Genomic DNA, 18,852 nt, shown 5'->3' on the forward strand with positions numbered 1-18,852 from the left:
ACTGTTTTCTCTGAAAGGTTAAATGGGCTCGATTCTTTACAAGTGCAAATGAGTGTCATTTTGTTGCATTAATTGCCATCATCTCGCTTGCCCACGTTTCTTGAAAATGCAAGTCTGGGCAGCTTTAGCATGCAAATTTAGCCTTAAATTCCTCTCCATGAAAGACCTTGGTCGTGACAACCCACGCAGGTAGAGCAGAGCCTGCAGCCGGACCTTCGGTGCTACACACCGCCTGGCTCAGCTTACAGGCTCGATGGAAGGCTCCAAGCTCTGCAGATATTTTCCTCCAGCAACTGTTCAAAGTCTTTACAGCACATAATGAAACTTGCATTTTAAATTTATTTTAATGAGCTGAAATCCACAGTCCTAATTGGTGTACACATAGCGTGTTTTTAGTTACGAGATAAACAATTTACTCCAGTATCAAGGAAACATCGCTTAAGATTTTATTAGCCTCCCAAATATGTACGATAAACCCACCCCTCTGTTTGTTGCAACAGCTATGGTAAAATAAACTCCCAGCGCATGCTGCGGTGACCAAGCCGAGCTCTTTGTCTCAGCGCATGGAAATGCATCCCGCTCCCACCCACCGCCCACCGGCCCCGCCGCCGCTTCGCACCCAGCCATCGCGCAGGGCTTGGCGAAAATACCGTCTGTGCTCCTACAGGTGTTACATTTTTTGCTCCCCCCCCCCAGTGACCAGTAACAGTGCTATTGGACTAAAATAATATATCTAAAAACAATGTGCTGGCATCGCTGAGAACATACATATAAGGCCACTGAGGTCCACACAGCAAGGATTGCACAATAACCCATTAAAATAAACATTTGCAACCACAGATAGCTGGACTGAAATCCCTGCTCTGATACAAATAACATCTGGACAACTTTTGTATGCATCTTCCAGCATAAAACACCCTTGAGAAAAAATAGAAGGCAAGCTAAAAGACAAAGGACCACTAAAGATTTTATTATGCTATGGGTGTGGTGCCATAAATTTGAGGGGATTCAGGCAAGAGTTGCCAAGCTTGAATTTAAACAGCATGTTGTTTTTAAAAGTTGTAACATTAGTGACGAACAAGTCAGTATTCTTACATAATTAATCCAGTGTGAAATAGAGTGACTGGAAGACATCCAGTGGTTTAAAAATAACTCAATCATTTATAAGATCCACAGTACTATAGGATTTAACATTAAGGCACAGGAAGTGAAGGCATCTTGGTACGGAGCATGCTGTTTTAATTCCACAAAAGCTTTATGAATTCAGCTTAACCGAGCTCACTGTACAACAGCCCTGTGCCATGCAAAGCGAGGGAGCTTGCTCTCGAGCGGATCCTAGGTTTAACGACCGGGGTTTTGTGACCGGGACTTTTTTTATTTCTTTTTTTTTTTTTTTTTTTCTCTCCACCATGTAGAATTGTCTCTAGGTGGAGATGCCGTTAAAGAGGCAGAAATGGCAGTGCTTTTTCCAAAATGGTAATACTTAGCTGGAAAGACTGGGAGAAAGACAAAGATATGCAGGGAAGCTAATGAGGGTCTTCAGAAGACATATAATCATGGTAGGAATTTGAATGGACTTTAACATCCAGTGTTATTTGTTAGTGGTGTTTCCAGCTGGCAACAAGCACGAGTAAGTGCGAAGTGGAGACATGGCGTGAGTGGGGCTCAACATAAGATAAAGAAAAACAGCCAAACAAACCCCTCATGCACTGTGCTGACCTGAAGCCGCCACGTTTGTAAATCGAGGGGCCGATTCTGCAACTTATTCCAACACAAATCTCCAGCAAATCCACCTGTGGAAGTAAGACATGGTTATAGTCACTGTTCCTGCAAGCTGGAAGCAAGCAGCGGGCATAGATATATTTATCTATGGCCCAGGCCAAGCTGTCTCTGGCTATGGTTGTTTTCCAGTTCCCGGGTGAAACCGGTGCACCTTAAAGCACTAAATTTTGGTGCAAGCTCCCAGGCTGCATCCCACTGTCCTGCCTGCGCTCAGCTCTCAACCAAGCGCCTGCCAGCGCTGCGGGGCGAGCTGCTGCTGCAAGGTGGGTATCTGGGGCAGGGTTTGGTGAATTGGAGAACTCTACAAATCTAATTCGGAAGGCAAACTGACGTGCAGAATGTTACATCCCTGCCAAAGATGGGGGATGGCTCCCTTGCGGCATGTATCACCCTTTTTCCCAGCCGTGCTTGGAGAAGCGCTCGACACCGTGTGCTCACTCCAAAATCACAGAAAACACCAAAGACTTGTTGGGATCAGGTACCAAGTGAATTTTCATGTCTGAAGCGTCACAGGCCTGCCCCAAACCCCTCGTCCGCACAAGGACATCGTGTTTCTTGCAGCACAGAAATTGGTGGGGGTCCAGAAGCTAAACCCTTTATTTGAAACTAGTCTCCAGAAAGTTGCTGGTTCAGATGAAGCGAGATCTGAATTTGAACCACTTCTGACAAACGATGGTGTTGACCCAGATTTCGGGTCCGCTCTTCTCTGTCTCGTTACAGTGTGAACGGAGAACCCGTATCACCTACAGCCACCAGCCCAGCACGGCCACCATGGCATCCTGGATACAGGGACTTCCAGGTCTAGCTGGACATCTCGATGTCATTTCATCACTCACTACATCATCCCACCCTGTGAAAGCCCACCAGCCCAAGAACTGGGTTTACCCCAGAGAATATGAGAATTACTGATAAAGGGAAATAAAGAATAAAGCGAATAGGTGGGAGGTCACTCTTCTTTAGCAGTGCGTTTCCTTTTCGCCTGGCTTGACATACAGGATGAGAGCAAATACATCAAAATTGTAATCTTGAGTGATCAAAATAAATCGCATACAATTGATTTTGACTAATGTAAAACTAACTGAATACATTTCTGGAAACAGTACTTATGAATTAATAATAGTGATTAAGATGAATTAAACACACAGACTAAATTCTGCCCTACAACATGCTGACTTCCATGGAAACTGTGCGTGCATTTAGGGTCTGAGTCTAGCAAGTTAATTCTGAATTATTTTTATCTGTCGAATCAAAGTAGTATGTTAAAAAGAATTCATGTGACTAAATAACATGCTATACTTACCAATGTTTATTGAGCTTTGAATATTATTTTCTCAAATTAACAGCATATTTGCCTAACAATGCAAAAAGTGGCTTTGTAAAAACCATTAATGCTGGACTGCCCCAAGTCTTAACTAAACGTAGGTGCAAGAACTGCGACTCAAAACAGTAGTTTTATTTCAATGGTTAAGGACAAACTCCAAGAATAATTAACCCTATTTCAGGTTTTGCACTTGTTCCCATTCACTGATAAAGAGAAATTCAATCCACAAGTCCCCCCTCCACTCTGATAGTATTGTGTCCCAAGTTTGACCCAGAAACGTTATGACAATTTTTTACCTTGAAACATCCATTTATATTTTTGTTATATATTTCTCTTTCTATAAACCTGTCCTTGTCATAAATCTATATATTTATATGTACACACCTATTTTTACATGTTTAAGATGTATTTTATTCCTATGTGTATATACATACATGTTTTCTCATATGTATTTGTCTATTTGTCTCTATAACAGATTAATTCTTTATGACAAACTTGTTCTTGGACTAGAAACTGCATGAAATTCAGAGTAAGGGAAATGGAGTAAACTGAAATGTGGCATTTCCTATGAGGATTTACAGAGGTACATTTAAGAAAGAGAAAAGATTGATTCAGGCAAGTTCAAAATCATTAGGTGGATAAACGGTGTTTAAGATTGGGCATAAGAACTGAAAGAAGGAATAACTATGGATGTGGAAGTAAATACAAAATGAGCTACGTTGCCATATGGATTTCTTAAATATAGCATGTGTCAGGTTAACCTTTCTTTGCCTGGTATCAGTTCAGATTAATTCAGATGATAACATCTGCAAAGAAGGACTTGTAGGTGAGCAGAGAAGAGCGGAGCCTGTATCCTCAGAGCAGATTAAAATAGCTAGGCACTCGCAGCCCAGTAAAATGAAAGCTGAGATGCAATTTCTGTCTGTAAATAAACCAATTGGGTTAAAAGAAGTAGGAAGAAGATTTGCCATTAACACGAGTAGGAATGGATATAAGCTGGCACTTAATGAGCTTCAGGAGAAGCTTGATGAAGGGACCTGACAGCATGAGCTCTCCAGCAGCTGTCCCGTGAGGACATGGGAGGAGAAAGAAGAAAACAGCTCCAGAGGCCATTTAAGATGGAGCTTGATCAATTCACGTATGGGATTATGAGATGTGGCAATGAAACCCAGGGCTCGAAAGATCCCTGCCAGTCCTATGTTGCTAACATAAAATATATTTTAAAATACAGATCCATAAATTTTTAACACTTAGAAAAAAAACAAAGCAAGAAAGTTTACTAGGATTGATGAAATCACAATTTTCCCATCAAGATATTCCCTGCCACCCAAACATTTTGATTGCTATAAAATATTTTTTTTTTTCCCAGTAGAAAACTCTCTTGCATTTGTTTCTAGCGTCTCAAGGTGGAAGCAGGCAGGATGTCTGGAAGGGACCTAGACATTTATGCCTCACTGCCACTGGTTGACCTCCTTCAGAGAACCCAGGGCACGCTTGGGTTGGTCTTCATGCTGCTGGTGATTAAACAGCTCTTGGTCTCACTTCTTGCTAAATCCTATTGACATACGATGCGGTGTCTCTCTGCTAGATGTCCACAGGAAAATGAGCTGTTTTCTCATCCATAGGTGCCTGCCAAAAGGGAGGTCCCGGTCCTCCTTTTTGCCACAGACTGGACAAGGACAGGGTCTGGCTCATGGCAAGGACGTTCGGGGCAGACACTGGAATAGTTTTTTGGAGACACCGATGGCTCTTCTACGTATCATCGGAAACAACCAGTTGGGCAAATATCTGCTGCTACATGCTCGTGGATGATCTTACCTTAGGCCAGCTGGGTGCACCAGATGCTCTAATTAGTAGACCATATCAGAACTTTTCTGTTGAAATTGCTTTTCTAATAGAAAATATCCTTTCCAGGAAAAGGTTGTCAGGAAAATGGTAGTTGGTTTGAAGACTTTTCTTTCCGTATTATTAAAATACAGCTTTTTGGTTAATTGGTTAAAAAGTTTTAATCAATTTAATTTTTTATCAGCAGCTTGAAAAATCATTGAGAATTTCTAAAAATCTGATATTTTTGGAAATCCTTTCGTATGAAAAATGTTGTGGTTTTAAATTTTCTTCCAAGACTTGGATTAATTTCTTTTCTAAAAACAGAAAATATGTAATGAGAAGGGATTTCCACTTTCTAGCCAGCCATGGAATTTAGTGGTATTATTATAATTAGTTATTTTCATTCCTTTTATGTAGAACCATTCATAAATACCCTAAATTGTAGGAAGGTCTAAACACAAATTAGTTTTTACAGAATAGGGCAATCAAAAGCAGAATCTTATTTTTTAAAAGAAAAAAAAAAAGAAATATTTCATTTGGAATCTGAACTGTATGCAAATAGAATTACTGGGCAGGCCAGAACATATTAAAAGTAAAATTTTATAGTGAAATAACCAACTTGAAAATAATGAAATGCATTTAAATGTTCTTAACTTCTGAAAGTTGCTATCAGGTAGTATAAAGCAAGTGATATACTCAAAAATTGGCCCTTGCTCTTCAAGCTGCTGAAGGCTCTCCAGTACAATCACTAGATGGACACAAGCTGTATCTGACACAGGAGCTTGCTGCTAATTAGTAGAGGTCAATAACAAATTAGAGAGAAACATCTCACAACCTGATAAAATAATCTTCAGTTTTCAAGACTCTGATTTCAATTACTGTTTGGAAAGATATAAGGAAAAAGAATTACAAAAGCTGTGACCTGGTCCTTGCAAGTAAACAGCACAAAGGAACTGCTTGGAAATTAAATTCTTAACAGTGACCTGAAGTTTAGATGCCAGGGTTTGAAATCCCTATGTCAACGTGTAAAAGAAATCCAGGAGAAAGTTCCCAAACGCAGAAGGCACGACATGTTCAGAACAAGAAGCGTCTGAAGGAAAGTGGCAAAGGATGGAGTTCAACAAACCCACACGGTCTTTATGATATACCGATGTTGTGGGTATATCAGATATTTATCCAAGTACCCGTCATGGTACTTATCAGTGATAACCCAGGCATTGATACTGCATCTGTATTCCACTCAGCAGAACATCTGTCCTACAGAGGTTTAAGATACCGTATATGAAGCTAAACATACTAGTTGTAGAACTGCATAGGCTGATAGCTGGCATGAACATATAAATATATGTATTTACAATTTAAGTTTCTGTGATTCGGTGAGTCCATAGGGTAGATGGACTTTGACAAAATATGCATGTTTTAAATGGAAAGAACAGCATTAAAGGGTTTTCTTAAGCTTGTAAAGGCAGGCTTTCTTTCCCATTACCTGTGTTGTTCTTATCAGAGAAAACTTCCCCTTCCCCTCCTTTGCCAAAATTTCTAGGCCACAAACGTTATCTGCAGCATAATGAAATCCATCTGCTATCACCTGATGCATGGCAGCTCAGTTGGCAACCTATGTCTTGCATTAACATAAAGATGAAATATTTCTTTTCCTGATCAAAGCAGCATACATCTACCATCTCTCTGAATTAACACGGTTATTACCACTTAGAGAACAGACACTCTGGTGTTGATGCTGGTTTTGGTGTCTAAACTATTCACTGGACCTAGTATATACAAGGAGCTGGTGCTACCAGGGTTTGTGTCCAGCAAAGAGGAGTTTGAAAAGCCTGTAGGAGACCAAACATCTTTGGAGGACCAGCCAAATTTCTGGAATCATGGGTGAAGGGGAAAGGTAAAAATGACGACAGACCCCAGGATACAGAGGAAAGATATTTGTCAGATATTATTTTGCCTCCAACATTTGCAGCAGGAAGACATGCTACATGATTTAAGCTATAGCATCCCCATACACATTTTAAAAGTTCTCCCCCTAACCTGTGTTGAAATCTGAATGAAGGGAAAAGATTCAATCCAATCATTTACAGATAACTAATGGGAAAAGTGATTACTTGCCTTTAGAGAAGATACCCACTGAAAAATGATGACATTATGCTCTCTTTAAAGGGATGCTGTGGCTTTTATAGATGCTCTTGGTACAATTCATTTCTGTGAACTGCATGCGCGAAGGTTTTACCACTGCCGTTACGGGTAAGTGCTATGGCTGGGCTGGGAACACCCGCCTTGGTGCTGCAGCATCTTTTGGGTTGCATGCCCTAAACACAGCTGAAGAACAGCTGAAGGTAAGCTGAAAGTTTGGTGGTAAGAAGGAATGACAGGATTGCTTCTGCCTGGCTGAAAGCAAAAATCTGAGATCTCTGAGCGCTGAAGGTACACAAAGGGAAATGAACTTGGCCTGTGAATTGTGCCCTGGGGTTTGCAGATCAATCCAGCCGCTGCGACTGCATCAAACATTTCAGCAATGTGGCAAACGTACTTCTTGTGCCTGTGCAATCCAACGTTCTGTTTCTCGGACGCGATGCAAATAGCCTGTGTTTGTGTATTATCTAACTCCAAGCTACAAAATTACATATTTGGCTCATACTTAAAAATTGCCCAGGAGAGCCATGCTACTCTTTCTAAAAGTTATAACATTTTCTTAAGCATAATTGCATTATTATCCTTTAACTTACGCATATTTAATAACCAGAATAGGGGTTTTTTACCTCCAATGCTGACATTTTCTACACTCTCTAGTTTTCACTAATATTAAATTCTAGACTAGCTCAACAGCTGAGATGGAATATTTCATGTGATATCAGATTTTTGGCAGCCATTGGATTTGTGTACCCATCAAAACTGCATCTTCTGAGAAGAGAAAGAATTAAGAAAAAGTCATTTACCCGGTTAATTCTGTAACTATCGATTTCAGTGTAAACCCCTTCCTCTTTATAAGATTAATTTTCTTCTTCCCATGCCCCACAGAAAAAGCTTGTGCCCAGAGAAAAGCTGCTATGAAAGGGATACAAATTAATCTACTTAGATAATTGTAATTCCAGTCAGACACTGGCACCATGTAGTTCATGTTTTATCATAAGGGACCAATTTCTAAGATTTAGCCATCAGTCTAAAGAGTGCAACACAGAATTTCACCCCCAATGCTGCAGAGAAAGCAGAGTTGCCTCTAGTCAAGGAGAGCGTACCTGGGACTTTACTCAAGACCTTTGAAAAGTGGGAGGTTTTGCACTGACAATAACAGCATCTGTAGCGGCCTCACGGTGCTAGAGTTCAACACACATTTATCTGTAAAATGAGGACCTCTCGCCCCTTCGGCCCATCAGCAGTGGGTTTGAAGGGCTAACCAAGACAGCGGCCATGCAATCCTGAACGCTGCGTTGCAAACGCCTGCCCTATATTTGAGAAGTAACGTCAAAGGAAAACCTCACCGGTTTCATGTATTTTGTAGAGGAATCACAGCAGAAGGATTTCCCCCTCCTCTTTTTTCTAATCAAAGACTGATTAATTAATTCTCATTATCTCCATCTCTGTCACAAAGATAGCACGGTGACACTGTCAGAAAGCTGTTGTAATTTGCCTCAGGCATGGCTGTAATTTGGTGGTGGTTGAAGTGATCGCTCGCTATTTCAGTAGGTCCCATCACTCCCATGCCCACAGGAAAACGCTCACAGACGAGAGCTGTGTGCACCAATATGATGGAAATAGGTGGCAAAACCAGTACAAGCCGCAGTCTGTGCAACTTTCAAATGAGCAGGGCTCGAGAGAATAAATCACGGCCTCAGATACTTCCACAATAGCACCAAAGGCAGCCTCAGACCAAGTCAGGACAGAAAGCAGCCTGAAAAACAAAAAAAAAAAAAGCCCTATTCCACAGCAAAATATATTCAGAGAAAACTTCTATGCAGCAGCTGTTATCGGGGCAGAGGGAAGAGTGAATAAAAATCCCTCTTCTAGCAGACTGGCAGAGCAGCAGCCTGCTAAAAGTGACCACATCAGGAAACAGTCCTCACCACAGCTTCATCAGGGTGAGCTGAGACACCACCACGAATGTGGGAGACCAGTAGGACCGATCGTTACTGGCAGTGCACAGTACAAACTGAAAGCATCCATAGACAATTGAAACCACATTGCATGAATCCCCCTCAAATCACAAGGTTATCCAGCTTTCAACTCAGTGAGCTACATAAACCAGACGAGGTACAGCGAACAATGGCTCATGCGGGTGTCCCAGTTTCCACCACCAATGTTAGCCACATTGGTGGTGACTCAATTTGTTTCCATCATATGCTCTTTAGAGTCGCCTCTGGCAGCTTTAATTTTCATGCTTCTTTTCCAAATGAACATTATCCAACTGCAGCCAGATGAGTTGGCACCCAGCAAAAAGCATACGAGGCTCCGTTTTCAGATCATACCTAATGATTCCATGTTTGAGGGTTGCTCCTCTCCCTCTTGATGCTTCTGGCTCGGTTTCAGAGTTCAGCTCATAGCATGGCATCTTCCTGTACCGCTGTTCTGTAAAGCAAAAAGAGTCAGCAATAGCTGTATATAAAATTAAAAAAAAAAAAAGCAGCTAAAAATGGATGTTTATCCTATGTATACGTGTACCTGCCTTTTACATAAAGCTGTACTACATCATCTTTAGTGCAGAAGCAGCAATGTACTCAGAAGAAATAACATAAATATACGTCTGACCTCAGTGAGAAGATCTTCTTTCTCAGTGTATCATACTGTAACTTGAAGTTTGCTCTCCCAGCATTATTTGTTTAATAGAAATATTTTCTGTACCACCTGGTTCTGGCAGAAAGTCAGAATTTGCATTTATATGAGGTAGTTTATCAAATATAACATACAGAAGTCTGTTAAGTACACATTGCATTTTGTTTGTGAGAAAATCTGTTTGTATTTAATGTAGTTTTTAAATTAACCTTAATGAAAGCTTCTGAAAATTGTTGTTCTAAGCATTTGAAATATGCAACAAGAACTAGTGGAAGACATAAACATGTTTTCCATTATATGTTATCAGATAGTCCAAAATTACTACAAAAAGAATGTGGGACTATGTTAAATTAGAAAGATAAGCAAGCATTTAGTTAAAAGGCAAAGGTCTTTAGAAGAGTAAAGCATCTGACAGTTAACCCCAACATCTTATGATCTCCTACCAAGAGTAGTACAGCACTCGCAGAATACAGTAGGGTGTTTTAACCACATCCATGATTAAGAGGGAGGAAAAAAAGGCATGTTTCACAGAAATCCCAGGGTGGATGTTTGTTCAGTCCAGAATTTAGAGAGCGGTAGTGTATCCACGGCCATTTTTGAAGATCTTACTAAACCACTATCAAATATGATTTGCCCACAGTTTTATCTTTTGAAAGCAACCAGCCTAAATATATGACCTTTACAAATGGCCTTATAAGAGAAAATTTATACATAATCCCTTCAATTATCAACACAGTATTTTCTGTTGTCCTCTGCTGTTTGCTGATTTAATTTTGTCTTTTAGCACAAGACAGGCTGTTTTCTGTTGATAGTTACATTGGTGACTTCATGAAGAATATAACATAGGGAGCAAAAAACCGTTGGCATTATGACTCTCTTTCCATCTTTTCCACATATGTCTAATTAAATTTATTATAAAGAATAAAAGGGTAGTGTGGAAAAATTGCCAAACAAGGACAGGCATCAACAGGACATTTAACATATCATGTGAGAAGTGAGACTAGAGGAAAGCGGTACCTAAGTAGCTCGCTGATGAGTTGTTGTAACAATAATCATTCAAATAACAGCAATAAAAGCATCACTGGTAATGATCAAGTAAGGGAAGGAAAATCTGACTAATGACTTTGTCTTACTATTCTGGTAACCCTTTGCATAAAGAAAACTCAGTAAATCAGGTTTTAATCAGGGTGATATTTTTCTGGAAACTCTTTCTTCCCAACACATTCTGGCACTTAACCAGTGCTTGAATAACATTCCCACAGCAAGTTTCGAGTCAAACTTCTTTTTCATAAGCAACTGCTCTGGAAAACAGGAAAATCAAAGAACGCCATTCTCAGAACGCCATTAACTTTTCTGAGATATACCCAGTTAACTGGTTACACAGTCACAGTTTTTAAGATGAAAAATTATAAGTTCTAGATGCTGGAATTAGGTAAGAATCTGTCCAACGTAAGAGCCTACCCACAAGTGCCAGGTCTCGCAGAGGTGCAGCTGTGAAGGTCCTTACGGACCCCCTGCACAGACCAAATTTCAGACCAAGCTGAACAAGTCTGCATCCAGCTGTGCAGACCACCTCCACTGAGCATCTGAAACTTCTCTTTGACTCCTTTTAACTTATATTCTCTCATTAGCACATTGGAAAACTGGGTTATTTTCGGGTTTATTTTGGAGCATAATATAGGCAGGGCAACCTAGCTGTCATCTAGGTCGTGGAATCCTGGAAAGCCTGTTTTGGATCACGTCCTCAGTATCTTGTTTAAAGGGAATGATTTCCTACAACTGAGTTACAGATCGCTGTGCTCATAGGGTGGTCACAGAATGCCGGCTCTGCTTTGCATTAAAAATGGAATTTTTAATAGCTGGGGAGGAAAAAAAAAAAAAGAAAGAACTAAAAACTTGCAATATGAAAATTTTGCAGTAGAGTAGAGACCAATCCTAAATACTTCGTAGGCTCGTTGCCTGTGATGTCCAAGGCTCCTGGGGTCCTTTTCAGCTATATCAGACTAACGGTTAGTTAGAAAGAGAAAGTTTGGGGGAGCCAGCCAGCCTCCCAAAGACCTTCACCCTTTGGCTTTCCTGAGATTTCTTGGAGATCGGTAACCAGACACCTACAGCCGAGAGAAGCCATGTGAGCTCTTTGATCCCCTTACACCACAATTTGCGACTTTAATGTAAAGAGCACAGAAACCCTAAAAGCTCCTACGTTTTATGCTTTTGGCTTCATAACTGGGAGCCTGTGAGGTTTAAGAGTTTGAGTTAGTTTTCCGTGTTTGCAGGCTCCAGACCGTAGATGGGATGGGGGATGCCGGGTTCTGGGGCATCGAGAGGAACAGAGCCGTTGTAGGAATGCCGAGAAGCCAGCCTGGGTGAGGGGAAGACCTCAGAACAATAGCAAAGAGCTTGAGGACATCTTCCATGAATAAGAAAGTTCTTGGCATAGATAACAGCCACACTTAGAAAAGTTTTCTGAGCCTTTCCTAAATAGCTGAAGGAGATTCTTTTTAGGCTTTTACTTTGAGAGCTGAAATGAACAGAATTTGCATATTCTTTGGACACTATGGGGAGAGAGATGGAACTACACTTTTGTGGATAGGCCAAAAAATAATTAAGGTAATTATATATTGTAAAGGAATATGTTATGCTATTCCTAAAGGAAGAGTTTTGGCCAGATAGAACTGATGACAAATATTTATTTTTTTCTTTATGCACTGATAGTCCCAGTAGGCAGTATTAGAAACACTTACCAATATTTATATATAGTATTTAGGGTGCCATTTTTATTATGTTTAGTGCAGAAGTTATTTGCATGTTAATAAAATACACATTTGTTTTGAGAAGATACTAAAACCTGCCTGATGGCAGACTGTGGAAAATAGGATGAGCAGAGGTTTGGGGCAACTTTGGAGAGATCTGGGGTTGCATCACTAAAGCCAAACTATGTAAATTTAGTATAATGGGAAAAATATACCTGGAAAAAAAATATGCTAGAGCAGGGTTATGGCCCGTGACACAGAAGGGATACAGAGATCTTTGAGCAGGAAACTATTTGGCAGCCTTTCTGCCTTAGCTGGCTGAGAGCAGTGAGGAGCTAATTTAGTCAGTGGGTAGGAGAGGCAGCTCTCAGTTAAGAGTTGAGAAACCGAAGGCGGTCCCAGCGAACTATCGAGAAATGTAGTTTGAAAGTTATTATGTAACATTATGGTCAAAACTGAAGATAAGAGGCTGATGCATCACAGCGTTAGCAAACAGTCAGTGTTAATATGTTTGCATAGATAAGGAAGATTTGGCGTAGTATACGGGCATTAAAATGAGGAGCCAACATGAGCTGAAACTGAGCTCAGAGCACCATTGCCAAGAGATGTAATTCTTGTCTTCATCTCCTTTGAATATCAAGGTTTATTTAGTTTACAAACATATGGGTTTTCAAAGCTATTACAACTGTGACATCGATTTAGAAGCTACAGACATGCAAGAGGTTAAGATTAGAGCTGGCCAGAAATTTTCTTACAAAACAGAATTTTGCATTTTAGCCAGGATTAGTTAAGACAACTGAGCCTTACAACATCATCCTGCCAGGTGAAAAAAATGACTCGCTTGACAAGCACAGTACTGCTGGGATGAGTACTTTTTAATTGTGTATTTACATAAACATTTGTGGAGTGTTATTATTATTAAGAAAAGATGTGATACAGAGAATTGTGCCTTTCAATTGCTCAGGCAAGGGGAGGGGGCTGTGGAAGCCACTACCTTCCTTGGATTTATCAAAGAAGTGGTGAAGCGGCTCTTGCTTCTCTGTACAACGGGGTAGCTTAAGCCTTCATGTCATGCCCTATACCCAGTATAACCTGTGCTTTTTTCAAAAGTTCATCAAAACTGAAGAACAAAAGTTTTATATCTGAACTTAATTAAAATTAATATCTAAAAAAAAAAAAAATCAAAATCAAACAAAATCTTATTTTGTCAGAAAATTCCCTACTGGCTATGAAACTAATGCCCAAATATAATAATCATCATCACCCTCAACAACCATGTCTATAGACCTTTTTGCACAATAAAACCCCTGCCACAAAAAGTGAAAAGTCACCCAGATAAGCAGTGTAATCCTTTGCCCAATCACTACATGCTCAATCAAAGAATTTTGAACTTCAGTTGAATTCACTTAGATGCTGGGGATTATATGGGCAGAAACCTAGATTACAAATCAAAGAGCACTGAACAGCACACGTATATGTTCCAGTTATGAAAGCTGCTTAATGATTAAAGTCATCTATGCTTTAAAAAAAAAAAAAAAAAAAGCAAAACTGATGTTGAGAACTGAAAGTATGTCTCTGGATTGACAGGTCATAGGTTAAATCCAGATGAGGGTCACTCAAGCCTGGTGTTAGTCTAAATGAGTACAGCATTAATGCTGAAAAATCCTCGCAATGAGCTCACCACCTGTCTGCTGCAGAAATCCTCCCAGCGTAGGTTCAGTTTAAACTTGATGTTTACTTGTATTTACAATACTTACGTGCTGCTAACTGGGGAGAATGAAGTGGGTAATCTGGCTTTTGATTTCAGCCACTATTGCTACCCTTAAATTACTTTTGTCTGTTGCTTTTCAAAAAGGCAACATTTTACATTGCAAGTGCAACAGGATGCTTCTCCTTTGTAAATATGACAGAGAGCAGTTTCAAAATAACATGACTTTAAATGGTGAACACTGTCAGGAAAACAGAGCACAAGCCTTCTTCTTCTGTTGTTGTGGTTTTGGGGTTGTTTTTTTTTTAATTTTCTTTTCTTATTTACAAGATGTTCATATTGCATTTTTACAAGGGTGGTCTGAAAAAGATAAAGGAGAATTTGTGGAAACTATAAATTGGCAATCATAGCAGTGTTGACAATACTAGCATTTAGGTCCTGATCTCAAATAGAAAAAAGTCTCATTGATTCAGAACTGAGCTTTGTATAACATCAAAGGGTTAAACTAACCATCACTTAAAGGAAAGAGGAATGGATCATTTACTACACATATTCTATTATTTGCTTAAAACTTGTAGGGTTGATGGGAGCTTGTTATCATTCACTAAAAGATAAAATTTGCTGCAGAAGGTACACACTTTGCAAGTGTATCACAGCTAATCTCAGACCACTAATAGATTTAACCTTGTATATTCATAGATATTTAAAAGTGTTATGGTTTGAAGGTCAACTCCACTGTCTTACAGTAAAAGGAAAGCAAAGAAAGGAATAAAAATTAGAAAGAATTAATTCTTCAAAAAGTTTTTACAAATCAAAACCCTGCAGTTTCACACTGAGAACAAAAGAAGCATATTAAACACCAAAGTTTATCAAGACAAATTAGGTCCCAGTTTCAAATTTTCTTTAATCTTTTGCATCTGAACGTTTTTTTGCCTCATGCTGTTTTCCCTAGTTAAATGTTAAAATGAATTCTAGCCAATACCATTGACTTCCTCCCTTAAAAATATTGAGACACATAATAAAAAATTAATTACTTCCCCTAATTTCCGTGTGATTCTTTAAAAAGATGTAAAATTCATTTAAAGTAAGTGGTGACTTTGTCTTTGAAGATCACGACAATTAACATGGATCAAAGCTTAGGTTCTGTAACGATGATAGCTTATTAGCATAATGAAATTAACTTAGAGACAAGAATCTTTAATAGGTACAACAAAAACGCTTTAATAATACTTGAAGAAAATTATGTATTTGCTAGAAGTACAACAGTTTCAGACTTTCTATCCAATTAATAAGTTGTTAATTAACTCCTTTTCCAAACAATGTGCACTTTAAGTTAACATCTGCCCATTGGATAACACTTTCCTATGGTGGTTTTTTTCGTTTTTTTTTTTTTTTTAATATACTGTAGAATTGCAACACTGTTTTACTGGGAATTCCTTGTAGGACTATTCTTCTACTAGGGAAACAGGACCCAAATATAGTAATATGCTTTCTATATCCAACCAATTAAAAGCAGAGAAGGCTTATTTCAAAGATGGGGAGGAGGAATGGCTAATTCCTTAATTATGGCTGCATTGTTTGTGGTAGTGAGTAGTTTCAGATTTCTTTGCATTTTCAATGGAAATTATTTTCTACAGTTTATATGCCGCTGCAATATGGCTCTCTGCTGACTAGCGCCATATATGGCCTTGACTTGGGAGCAATTTTCATTTTTTTTTTTCTAAATATCTATTTATAGGTCCATGCTGTAAGATTTTACAGTCTTATTTATAAGATTGTAAATCAATAACTATTGTTTTTGAAGATATGGAGTGGGAAGGTTGTTCACAAAAAATTAAAATAGAACCTTATGGATAAAAATAGTATTTTAAGAGTCTTTGCTTTGTAGTGCAGAATCATAAGGGCTTTCAGCAGTTTAATTTTTAATTAAAAATGACACATTTTTATTTTAGGGGTTTCTGCCTGCATACTGGTTTGAGGATCAAAAATTTCACAGAGCATTTTGCGTTTTGCAAGTGGATTTGGAGAATACACGTGAACGTGCACTGCACTGATAGGTCTCCCAGCCTCAGCACCGACTGCTTAGGCCAGTGATGGAACAATTAAATAGGTCTTATTTGAAACAAATGAGTTATTATATTCTATTGGGTCAAGGATTCATGTTTTAATAAATCCCTAATTACAGTAACTTTTCATTTAATCTGGCAAATTCCAAGCAAGTTAAGAATTTATGAGAGTTGGAATCTGCAATAAAAAATACGCCTGTCTGCCATTCTGCTCAGGGCCACACAGGTTGAACTCATTTTGAGTAGCATGGAAGCCAGGAACATGTCTCCCAAACAGGGCACTGCGACATCGCTACATCTATGTATTTATAAAACAATATTATATAAGTACATATAAAATAATATGACGTATTAAATTATATATAAAGTTGCCTGTAATTATTAAATTATTATTAATAATAGTATGGAAATTATTATTTCCCTTTTTTTTCAGAAATAAAGAAAGAACACCACAAGGAGAAAAAAAAAAAAAGGACATATGCATGAGAGCATTTTTGAGTTGTTTTGGGTTTTGGTTTGGGGTTTTTTTTTTGCCTTGGCAAACTTTTTTACCACAGACCTGTGAGTATACAAACCTTTTTGTGCAACGTCCAGGCCAAACTCTTCCAGTTACTTCTGGCTAAGGTCAGGACTTCTATTTCTGATCAAGTGTGGCTCTGGCCAGACTCCTCTCAGCTCACGGTATGTGGCTGTCAGAGTAGAAACACCTCTGAAAAGAGAAAAAAATGAGTCCTTGCCCATGCCTTCACATGACATTTTTAGCATTAGAATTTTCTGGTTCAGCACCACCTTGAGCACATCTCTCCTAGCCACAGCCAAACCTCGTCTCCTCTGGAACAACATCCGTATGAGTAGTAACTAGTTAATTCTCAGCACACGCACATAGCACAGGCTTTGCCATCCAGCGAAACACCATTCGCTTTGGGATGGAAACAGGGCGCAAATAACGACTCACATGGAAACTGTGTAATAGTAGAATGAAACTGAGGGAACGGCTGTTTTCTGCACACAAATAGACAATGCCTCTACTCTGCCAAAGGTCGCTGTCATTTTACCGAGCATAAATATGTAAAATCCTGGCAATTACACCTGTAGCTGGTTGAAATTCTTTCTTTTCTTTTCTTTTCTTTTTTTTTTTCTTTAATTTGTCATTTGGAAAGTTGGGTTTGGTTTTGTTTTTTTTTAATTGTTGCAAATCAGAACTTATAATTTTTCCAAATTTCTCCTAAATTATCAAAGGCTGAAAATCCTTATCTGGAAACAACAAAGCGCAAGCGCTGTGCACTGCAAGCAGCTCTCCGGGGCCTGGCAGCAGCTGCCCACGAGCTCACCACAACCCACACACGAGCCACGACTAACAAGAGTGATGGGGACAGCACAAGGGGTGGCAGATGTGGACCCCGTTTTGCTCAACAGTTTCCAGGTCTACCTTGTTCCCCGGCTCTGAGGCAATTCTGACCCCAAAATTGCTTTTGGCATTAGTAATATTAGGAGATAACCTAACCAGGAGGCCCTTCTCAGAGGAGGCTAACCCGGACGCTGGCAGGATCTGGGGCTATGCCCTGGGGAAGTCCCCATTAGCAACCAGCGCAGGTGGCTGAGCTCTCCAGAAACTGAGTCCACCCACTTCCAGCAGAATCTTTTTAAAAACAAAGACATTTCCTTCTAACTGCTTGCTTTTGGCACATCAGGATTTTTGAGGTAAAACATTTCCAAATTGTAAATCCATCAGATAATTCCTCAGTTCCAAGTTCCTCAGTATCCAAGAAATAGGATACGACCTTGGCTGGTGAGTGCAGTCAAAAGAACATCGTCACCTATTGCCTTTCCTGCATACTTCCATGGCATACCTATTTTTCCCTGGATGACTCCCAAGCTAAGAAAAGTCTCTCTCCTTGCTTAGTGAAATCCAACGTCTTAGCTGTACAAGACACTAGGAGTGCAGGCCAGAAACATTACAGGTTCTTCTAAGTAAGACATTATTCTTTACAAGAGGGGAAAAAAAGAGATCAGGCTCATCTCTGAAAGTAAGAAATGTACTTATTGTTCCAAATTTTGAGGCAATCTTCAGTTAGGTTATATATAAGGTTCTTCTGGAGTTTTACTGGAGCTTGACACTATGCCAGAAGATACTAAATTCTCATTTTTAAGCGAATGACCACTGCACAGAGCTGCCAACCAAGAGTTTCCTTTATGGTAATAAAGAGCTTGCCAGGATAACCTCAGTAAAAATGACGCTGATAAATACATCAGTTTAAAGATAATCAATACAGCACTTCCATTGTTCACACATGGCTTTATTTTTTGGTCAGCAGAATGTATTTTTCTTACCCAACTTCTCCTTCCAATGAGGTGCTCCAGTCTTCTTCCTGCTTTGGAAACAGAAAACTCTATGACTAAATCATGCATACACATGCAATACTGTCACGTGGTATGATACAGCGGACACACATGAGGACAGGATTTGGCTGTTGACAACAACAGCATAGCATGTTTTTCAAATTATCTAATAGCTTTCTTTGTCCATCCTATTCCAAATTATCTCAATAGAATAAAAAAAAAAAAAATTGGAAGGTCCATTTTTCATTGATTATTCCCTTTGAAATCACACCCTTCCTC

General features: G+C 39.3%; 1 long non-coding RNA gene across 1 annotated transcript; it reads right to left on the reverse strand.

Annotated features, from left to right (window-relative positions):
- Positions 1 to 1,727: 1,727 nt before the first annotated feature.
- On the reverse strand, positions 1,728 to 18,605 carry LOC129208343 (uncharacterized). Its single transcript, XR_008577784.1, has 4 exons — positions 18,565 to 18,605; positions 16,809 to 16,942; positions 9,403 to 9,502; positions 1,728 to 1,793 (listed from the first exon to the last, which is right to left on the reverse strand). It is a non-coding gene; the product is annotated as an uncharacterized LOC129208343 (long non-coding RNA).
- Between the last annotated feature and the right edge of the window lie 247 nt (positions 18,606 to 18,852).

This window comes from Grus americana, chromosome 6 (genome assembly GCF_028858705.1).
Source record: "Grus americana isolate bGruAme1 chromosome 6, bGruAme1.mat, whole genome shotgun sequence".
In the NCBI taxonomy this organism is placed as follows: domain Eukaryota; kingdom Metazoa; phylum Chordata; class Aves; order Gruiformes; family Gruidae; genus Grus; species Grus americana.